This window comes from Colossoma macropomum, unplaced genomic scaffold, assembly GCF_904425465.1.
Source record: "Colossoma macropomum unplaced genomic scaffold, Colossoma_macropomum, whole genome shotgun sequence".
Lineage (NCBI taxonomy): Eukaryota > Metazoa > Chordata > Actinopteri > Characiformes > Serrasalmidae > Colossoma > Colossoma macropomum.
Window position 1 is genome coordinate 30,430,628 of NW_023494805.1, and position 11,231 is coordinate 30,441,858.

The following is an 11,231-nucleotide window of genomic DNA, read 5'->3' on the forward strand; positions in this document are numbered from 1 at the left end:
TTTCAGAGTTTTTCTCACTGCGGCTTTGTACAGTTTAGAGCACCCACTACCCTGGTGCACTTTTGTTTAAAGTTGCTATGGCAAGCTGGAAAATGATTACCTGGTACTTGACTCTAAATACAAAAGTAGGTAGGTACTAGGTAATTGCTTTCCATGTAACAGTGCTTGGTCCTCAAGGAAGAGTAAATAATTGGCTAAGCTGTGAAACAGAGCTAGCCCTGCTGTTGCAGCACAGTTAAACAGGAAATTCTGAGCATGCGCAATTTTTTTGTGGCTGCTAGAAAATTGTTGACTCTGGTTTGCTCCCAGAGAGAGTGTTCACTGTGATGCCTGCTCTGCCATTTATGAATCATATTTGTGCAGCCCAGATTGGTAAGTTCAAAAGTCATGTGATTGAGAGCAAAAAGATTCATATATAGTTTTTAATGTTGCTGTCTGAACACCAACTTGATACTGGGGCGGACAAGGTAAGGCATTCTGTTCCTAAGCCACCAAACTTTCTCACCACAAAGCAAGGCTTATGTCATACTAAGTAATACATTTATGTTTGCCAACAAGAAAGAATCAGAACCTTGCACAGAGTGGCTCATCCTGTGAGAATAAAGGTTCCTTCCTGTGACCTATTTTAAATCTACGTGGCAGACACTGAAAGCACAGCTGCCAGTTTGTTTGGAACCTACACTGTACCTCATTAGTCATTGTAAGTCACTGGTGATTTTATCAGAAACACTTTCCATATTGGTGCACCTTGTAGTTTTACAATTAGTGACTGTAGCCCATCTGTTGCTGCACAATTTGTCAATGAACAGAAACCATCACTGGACTACTGACCAGATATTATTTGGGTGGTGGACCATTTCCAACACTGCCTTGTCACCAACATGGTAGTAGGTCATTCATGCCAACTCAGAGCCTAACTGAACTGATCTGAAATATGGGTACAACAAATTAATTTACTGGAGAATGTACCTTTTATGTCAGATGCAATATGTCTAATGCGTACATTTTTTAAATGTACTCAAATTTGTATAAGGGATCATTTTCAGAGAGACTTTTTGGCTTTTTTTTACAACATATTTCTAAGTGTGTGTTCCTGATTAGAGTGGAAAGGGATATCAGTATAGGTAGTGTGGTCTTTGCTAACAACAAATGCAGTATGCAGAACATAAAATTTACACTTAGTCAGTACAGTAGTCAATATTTAGCTTGGTGAGATAAAATTCTTTAGTTGTAGTAGGAAAATCAAAATGACAAATAAGTTCACCAGAGAAGGTAACCTTAAGGGCTTAATAATTGACTTACTACTTAAATACTTTTATTTTATTGTATAATATTGCAAATATTCCAGACGTGGGCGGCACGGTAGCGCAGTGGGTAGTGCTGTCGCCTCACAGCAAAAATGGCCTGGGTTCGATTCCTGGCCGGGCGACCGGGGTCGTTTCTTTGTGGAGTTTGCATGTTCTCCCCGTGTCTGCATGGGTTTCCTCCCACAGTCCAAAGACATGCAGTCAGGCCAATTGGACATGCTGAATTGCCCCCTAGGTGTGAATGTGTGTGTGATTGTATATGTATGTCTGTCTGTCTGCCCTGCGACGGACTGGCGACCTGTCCAGGGTGTATCCTGCCTTCCGCCCAATGACAGCTGGGATAGGCTCCAGCACCCCACCGCGACCCAGAAGGATAAGCGGTTTAGATGATGTATGTATATTCCAGACATAATAAAGAAATGGAAAACCTCAAAAATAAAATTAGAGACAGTGTTCCACATGGATGAGCTTTTTTTCAAAAATCATTTTAGACAATTAATTTTTAAATGTGTAATTCACGATAGAGAAATCCAAAAAAATCAAGCCCTCCATTCCTGTAAGAATTCACAGATTTTCTGATATAATGTAGATGATTTTTCCACATAAAATTAAACAGCATCTGATCTTTGGTTTCAACAGTTCTGTTTTCTAAGCTCACAGAAGAAGCGACATAGGCATGCCTAGAAATACCTTCAGCTTTAGACAGCAAAACACAGCCTTTCATATACAAGTGCTAAACCACATCCTGTGAGAAGAAAGGTTCCTTCATGTGACATATTTGTCTACAGTTGTTGAGCGTTTGCAGCTTGCACTTGTGGCCATAACTGCATAAATCTCACCTGTGCCAAAGCAGGCTTCTCCACAGACTTTCATTCAAATTACCTTCTGTAGCATTTTTTTTCCCCAAACAATGTTTCTCTAAGTCTCCATTTATTTGTTTTACTTTTACAACAATCATTTGTTTTTGAGGTCACTTAAAACACTTCAAAAAGGAATAGTTTATATATTGTCTCTTTTTATGGCTTCTATGTCACTGAGCAAATCTGACTTTGATGAATAGACAATAATGCTAGTAACTCTCTCCTGATCTTATACTGCCTCCATGATATATACACAATACTCCATGAAATATACATAAATATAAATACCCCAAATATTAAATCTGCCAAAGTCAATAAAGTCAAATAAAGGAAAATTAATAGTTTTGTTGTCCTCAAAGAGAACTATACCTGTTATAGTGAAACACATAGCCACATAAATTACATTTGATGTACCTAAAATAGAATATATTTAAGATCGGATGTGATGTTTTAGTTGAGTTAGTGTATTGAAATTTAGTTTAGTCTATTGCCATTAACCGCTGGAGAGATTTTTACAGGAGGAAAGATTTTATTGACCTCTGGCGCCATCTATTTGTGTATTGGGTATGTCTTTCCACTTGTTTATTCATCGTCTCTGTGATTTTGTCTTTCCTCCTACAGGCTGTCTTCCCTTTGGGTTTATGTTCATATTATATGATTGTCTAGCCTTGTTACTGTCAATTGTAAAAGCATGTTGCCATTTTCTCTCTTTCCGAGTCTAGTTTTAAACTGTGTCTACTGTGATCATTAAAACAAGCAGGACCAACATAAAGTAAGTCAACACTAGTAAACCAAGTTTTCAAGTTCTCTTCAGGAAACTGGCCCTCCAGGACCAGAGCTCCCCACTCCTGAGTTGAGTCTGACCTATGATAGAAGACATAGTTAAGCTAATTTTAGTAAATTATGCTGGATCATGCATGTCATTGAAATTAAAAAGTTACCAAAAAAGAAGCTGACTCTAACAACACTGAGGCTATGATGATGATGAGAAAATGTAATCTGATATATATATATATATATATATATATATATATATATTATATATATATATATATATATATATATGTATATACATACATACGTTTCCTAAACTGCTTATCCTACTGGATCACAGAGGGGTGCTGGATCCTAGCAGTCATTGGGTGGAAGGCAGGATACATCCTGGACAGGTTGCCAGTCAATGTAATCTCATTGGCATATTTGCTTAAAAAATAAAAATACTGCTAAAAAAAAAACAGAACTGGACAGATGTTTGGAGTTGACCAAATTTCAAACCGATATTTGATGATGAGTCTCTACTCAAGATGTGTTATATTTCTCTGTAATGTTAGTAAAGATAGATCTAGTAACAATTTCATTTTAGGAATGTGTATATATCAGCACTCGTACCGGCTCTGGCAGATATGTAGGTAAAAGATATTGGATATCTTCAATGCCCACGATTCTCATATCTGGGCATCCCTATCAAGAATGTAGGCATGATGCACATAATTAAGCAATCACAACAATGCAGTGGGCATAATCTACCAGAATATGACTGAGGCAGTGCTTCTTAGCGTTATTTCGCACTGTAAGCTAATTAATGCACTGCCACCTTGTGGACAGCTCAGTACTCATTCAGCTCAAATCAATTCAAAACATACAGACATACATGTCTAATAAATTTTGGGCTAGGTTGAACCAATCATGTTTCAGAGGAAAGCAAAGTGTTAAGTGTTTTTTCCCACCACAGCCAAAACTATTAAAGACGACTTCCAAACATGGCTTTGAACCCTGTTGTGTAGCATTAAAAGACTGTAATGTAGCTCACTACATCATTTAATTACTGTAAACCTCAGAGTTACAACACTATATAATTTCTGTTCTGTATTATAATGAAGACGTGTGTTGTAAGTTGTCAGCGCTCCAGTTTATCTGGTTGATACCTTTTCTTTAAGCGATTATTAGAGACTGACTGACGGGTTTTTCAGCGCTATGGTGACATTTGCATCTGTGACAGGCCGGAGGTTCTTCCCAGGTGGTTGATACTGCACCAGGGCCAATGGTTGGGCCTGTAAAGATCCAGGGCTTAGCGCAGGTCACTGTAGAACTGTTTTGGGATATCATCTCCCAGACCTTTTTTTTAGCCTGTAAATTGTCCAGTTGTTGCTTTTTTGTTTAATATGAGGATTTACACATTAACAAAACATGCAGTGATTAAGTAATGTTTATTGGCTCTTATAGACAAAATAATAATTAAAAAACAAACAACAGGAAGTGAAATATGTAGATGTTTCAATTCAATAATGCCATTATTGAAGTCCTCTCCATATTTCCTCCATATCATCCAACTCCTACTGCCAACTCCTCTACGCTTCTCCTCTCCAATGTCCTGATAACAGAGGAACATTTTATCTACAGTTTTTTTATGTTAGAAGGTGAATAGTCATTCAGTAAAACTCTTCTTACCTAAAACCAAACAACAAACGATCTTTTAAAGATAAAAGATCACGCTAAACAAAGCATTCTGGTTAATTTTGTGTTCTAAATACACTGTTGAAGCTCTGTAACCTGACAAGGCAGGACATAATATCAAATAAACATTTATATCGACAACAACATTTTTTCTGTAGAAGGTAAAAACTAATTTGGAGTTTTAACTTAAAAATGTCACAAATATGGCTTCCTGAAATTTTTATGTTATTGTTCTTTAAATAACAAGGTAACAGAATGAAACATGCGCTGATCTGTTAATCTACTATTACATGTTCAGTGAACTTGAAATTATAAATGATTATTTTATTCTTTTTACAGTGATTTCAGGCACTCAGGCATTTCTCTCTGTCTCCCTCTCTCCTGAATGAAATCATGGGTGATGAGAGTGATGAGTAATCCAACTGGAGTGAAAGGTGGGATGTTAACCTTGTAATGCTAGCATTAAAAGTTTTGGGGCTGGTTAGAAAATATTCAGGGCTGTAATGTTCTCTCATTAACTCATGTCATAGGGAGCAGGGACGCAGACACACATTTCCTCAGGAGGCCATTTTCTTTTCTGGCTCTGTTGTCTCTGTTTTTCGTAGGTAAAACATGGAATAAATTACTAACTTGATAACCAGTCCAGTGTGGTGCACAATCTTACATTCTCATCAATTCTGATTTCACTTCCCTTGGTTTTCTATCGTAATTAATAAAACATGAACCAATGCAGGGCCCCCCTCCTGCCACACACAAACCAACGCAGCCCACCTTGTCCCTCACCCCTCACAACCAAATGCAAGGAGCCCTGAACACCCCCTCCCCAACAATCCTGACAAAAAATTGCATACATTAATACATCACACATCCATTTGAGTATTTGAGTAGCCTCAGTAAACACACAGAAGGCAGTCTTACCTTAAGCGACAGACTTCTTTATTGTTTTCCTCCTCACAAACTCATCCACCAAATCATCAAAGTCCAGCTCTTTAACATGCTCTGACTCGATGGCCAGCAGTGACAACATGCTGACTTCATGAGTCCATCTTAGTTCTGAGTTCATTTTTAATCCGACCCACTAGAAAAAAAACAGACATTCTCCCTCCCAGTTTGTGACTGTAAGTGTCTGAAAAAGACGGAGAGCAATGTCCACATTTGCACAATTGGGAACATTGACTGAAAGTCGTAACTCAGCATAATTTTTAGCAACTTTGTTATGAAAGGAAGCTGCACCTGTCTTGATCAGAACAGTTCTCACATTTCCTGGAATGTTTCCTATAGCACTGAATCTGTTGTTTTCTCATACCAGTTGTCTTTCTATTGCGAACCCTGCTCGTTCAACTGCATTAACCATAGACCTAACCGAATGCTCATTGGTTGCAAATTTAGACTTCTACACCAATAACATTTTGCAATTTGTGTAAGCTTCTATGACATTACATTCATTGGCTCACATCTCTTAACTCGATGTCTTGATACCCTGATAGCAAGAGGATAGTGGACCACTGTCGGCCCGCTAATGGCAAAGCTGGCGGTCCATTGGCATTTTGCTCTGCATTTTCCGGGTGGCCCATCGGCGGGTAAGCAGAGTGATAGACAAAATTGCACTTATCATCGCTCATTTTTACCTCACTTACTGATTTTTTCTTCCTTCCTTTCTTTAGTTATACTTTGTAAATTAGTTTAGTAAATAATTTTAATTTAGCACAGAGTCAGCAAAAACATTTTCTATAAAACCATTTTATATCTAGTCATTATTTTTTCTCTCTCAGTTATTTGTAATATTTGTCTAACAAATATTACAAACTTTTATTTTCTAAAATAAAAGTCTCTGGGCATTTAAAATCTGTTTGAGGAGATTAAAAACCAGTTAGAGCTTGTACGCAGCACAGCTTGTATGCTTGTACACAGTACCCAGTAATCTGGGTGGTCCGAATTTGGACCAGCAATGGCAAACAGTCAGCGGGGTGCCAATCTTATCAAGCCAGTGGACCGATATATGCTTGCTATCTGGGTAGGTGGTGTGTGTTAAGTAAAACAAATGTAGCACAGTGGACACAGTGGCAATCAGTACAAATTGGCTAGTGTAAAGCAGTGCTGGTCGAGGGCCCCCTAGTGGTCATGGCCCCTAAGCACGTGCCCAGTAGGCTATCCCTGTATCAGATGAATCATATATATCACAGCCGTCAATAAGCAATATTTTTTTTAATTTCTGCATTTCATCTGCTGGAAGTGCTTGTTGCAGGGCTGCTTATCGACAATAACAACATTGACGAGTAGAGCATGCACAGCTTACTCGAGTGTTCAAGCTTGAATGAAAAACAGCCTTATCTCAGTTTCAGTGTTTGTCTGCTGACTGTGAGCAGAGTAAAATGTGTTTGTGTAATTAACAAATAAGTAAACTTTAGAGGAGAAGAACCTCTGTGTCACCAGTTCACCACCACTGACTAACATTAACACTTAATGCGGTTTGTGGTTTAATGCTGCCACAGCCGCTTTTTGGAGGAACAGTTCATTTTCTCCCCGGAAAGCTATCCGTTATCCGTGTTTGTGGAAAAAATCTACAGCGGCACTATGGCCCACGACGACCTGGCACACCAGTGTGTAAGCGTTTAGCTTTTGGCAAACTAGTTTATTGTTAGCAAGCTGCTTCAACATCTCCAGCTAGCATGGCTTATCTATCATTTTGGTTACAGTTATTTTCACCTATCCATCAGTTCCTCACGCTGTAGATGTTAGCTGATGTTACCGTACTCTGATAGCTGTGAAGGAGTTTTTCCATGAATCATTTATATCCTTTATTTGGTTTGGACCCCCACGCCTGTTTATATATATATATATATATATATATATATATATATATATACACACACACACGTCAAAAAAACAGTCAAATGACAAAAAACGTAAAATTAAAGTAAAAAATCCTAATTCAAAAAAAGTACAAAAACAATAATTTTACGGAAATTTTCAATAAAGGTTTTGCGGGGAAAAAATGTTATTTTACAGATTTTTACTAAAATACTATGAACAAAAACCTTCAATAAAATGATAGCATGAAACATTATGCAGACCAAAACCATTATTTTACAGATTTTTACCAAATTATTATGATCAAACACCTTCAATAAAAAATTGGCACAAAAGGTTCTACAGCTAAAAACTGTTATTTTACAGATTTTTCCTAATTGATCATGATCAAACACCTTCATTAAAGTGATAGCACAAAAAGTAATGCAGATAAAAACTGTTACTTTACAATTTTTTCCTAAATTATTGTGATCAAAAACCTTCAATAAAGGTGTTAGCACAAAAAGTATTTTCACATGTTTTTTTTTAAATTACTGTGATCAAACACCTTCAACAAAGTAAAGGCACTAAAGGTTCTGCAGGAAACAGAGTTATTTTACAGACTTTTTCTGAATTATTACAGACACCTTTAAAAAATAATAGGACTAGCAGAGAAACATATTTTACAGTTTTTGGCTGCTTTTACCATTTTGAAAAGACTGACTGGACAGAGACAGAATAGATCATGTCAATCAAATACCTTTCTACTTATTTATAGACACAAGTGAGAAAATCTGCTTCAGGTACATTTATTGACATTAACATTAACCTTCAAGCAGTGACAAGGTTATTTTACCCACTTAAAAATGGGCCAAATTTGTGCCCCCACCAAATAAAGCACTTTAGAAGTAGATAAGACATAATGGACCAGAAGTCACAACTTGAACAACCTGTCAATTATTCAAATTGAGCAGACAAAACATTAAATTAAAACATTAAATAATGTAAGACAAGGAAAATTTTAAATTTTACCAAATATCAACTGATTGAAAAGATTCAGTTTATACAAAAATACTGTCAAGAAAAGTTTGGGCTTTGCTGAAAAACACAACTGTAGCTTAGCTATTTAACACCATTAGCTCAAATCTAAAACAAAGTGCTCTCAGCCCTACATGACACAGGAAAATTAGACAATATAAACATGGTGGTGCTGTCGTACCTCAGTCATGTTGAGGGGTTTAATATCTTAACACTAACATCCCACCCTAAGTGTAGTCAAGAATTTACAGTGCAAAACCAACTCCTTTAAAATGCCATTTCAAATGTTAGGATGAAGATAACAAAAATTTCAAAAACCAACATGAGCATAAAGACTCAATGCAGTTTTTTTGGTAAACATTTAACCTGAGCTGTAACACCAGACCATCCAAAGAAACTTACTTTCCACCAACAATTTTCTGTTTAGCTTGTGTCCATCCAAATTCATGAATATCCTCTGGACAAACTCAAGTTGTCACAAAGCTGAAAACAAGGGCATAAAGGAGTCCAAATACCATGATGAATGCATTTCCAAGACTGTTGACCTCTTATCACAATGGCAATGTCCCACAGCTCAGCATCATCCTCATTACCACATTACCATCAGAGTCTAATCAAATCAATAAATCAAAGAGTCATCTTGGTTATATCTAATCACGTCAGTTCTAAGGTTTGTACAGCACCACCTTCATAAAACTATTGCTTTCACTGTCATTGCACAGATTTAGTGAAAGTGCATATTTTGGTAAAAAATATTATTCTCTCCAATTACATGACATTCAGCAATTTTAACATTAATTTGTAAAAAACACATGGTGTATTGATTGTCATGGTGTAATCACTGGTATCTTTAGATATCCTGAACATCTACTTATGCCTAATATCTTGACACATATTGTACATATAAATTGTATTATAATAAACACATGTGCATGTAAATTGTATTATAATAAACACATGTGCATGTAAATTGTATTATAATAAACATTCCAAATATTGCTTTAAAAAAGACTCTGGTCTTTGTTCAAATACATGACCAGGCTTTTAGGATGCAGTCCCTCCTGATGTCAATCTTTTTGCAGACTAAATATATAAATGTATTGAAATTAAACGGATCTAAACCAATCCCAATGCTGTGGCCTAGACTGGCAAGTGTTTTAATCAATTTTCTGATTCAATTTCCTGATTCAATAAGTTTCACTTTATCTGCAGACGTTACTTTACTGTTCATCTGCATTTTAGGGGTTTATTCACCGTAAATTACATTAAAAACAGCAGTAAAACCGCTGTGGTTCAAACGAGTAACGTTAGCGTGTTTCAGACTGCTAGGGTCCAACCGAGCTGCGGTGGTCTTGGGATGGATGTTCGTTAGTTTAACGATACGCCGTGCTGTGCTTGTTCGGCATGTTGAGAATCTGCTTCTGAAGAATCCAGCACTAGACTAGACACCAACTTCAATTAGCCGCGAGCTAAGTGACCTGGCGCTTTTCGGTTCAGGACAAATATTAACAGTATACGGCTTTCACACTGCGCTCAGCAACAACAGACTGAAAAGATGAGAACTAAACAGAAACGAAAGAAAGAGACACTGTTTATACCAGAAAACGCGAACAGCCCGCAAATTAAGCTCACTGAGGGCGATGAACATCACTCGTTCGTGGTTCACGTAGCGGTTAATTTCACTTTTAGACTGGGCTGCATAAATGACGGACACGAACACAAAATACAGCTGTCGCTACGTTCGGCTGTTACGGAGAACAACAGGGAGCATTTTGTCTTACCTGATACTGCCACAGATCCCGTTTGACCCTCTTCTCTGTCCATATTCCAGTTTTTGGCTCTCTGTTGACATCCCACAACTCAAATACGCCCAAAATAAACTGACAGGCAGATGTAAAATAATCCAGGTAACAGCCACTGATAGTGGACCGACCGAGTGGCGGAAGCAGTAGCAAGTCACCCGCTCTAACCGACGGATTTTCAGATTTGACCGGGTGAAAGGCGCGCTCAGCTATGATTGGCCAGTTTCCTGGATGACAGATTAGCCAATCATGCTCAAGGAAACGTGGCGAGACAGCCGATGGCAATTGTTACAGCTTGGTAGCATAGCAACTGTAAGAAAAAATGCTTTGGAAATGAAAGAAAAATAGAGAAAATAAATATTTGTATTGAAAAAGGCCTATTCCAGTGTAACACAATTAATAGACATTATTTTTAAGATATATTAGAATTTATAAATATTAACCCACTCTTTTATAAACGTTAACATACTCTTTCAGCAATGTGCTCACTGGTACTTTGTCATTATTGCCAGAATCCTTAAAATAACAGTTAGGCTGTTAATTTACAGATGTTTTCTGTAATTTTACAGTTTTGTATACAATTAAAAAAAAAACAAACAAACAAAAAAAAAACAGAAAATTACCATAAAAATGTAAGGGTTATTTCCTGTAAAATTAGGACTTTTTTTTTTTACAGTGCAACAAATTTAATCAGTGAAGTTGTAGAGCTAACTGTATGGCTTACATGGTAATTAAAATGTGCTAACTTGTTCACTCTGGCCAAAAGTCTTTGAGAAGTAAAATCAAGACAGGGATCCGAGACTGGGCTTGACCACAGCTGGTCTTGAGGAGCCTGCCCTCTTCCTGTTTCTCCTGTTATATCAAAAACATGACTGCAAAACGCCAGAGGGTGTCCACCAGCGAGTCCTCAATTACTGGGGGTGAATGGAGCTGAACGACTAGAAACGAAAAGTTTAAATATTTTCTAATCACATCCCCAG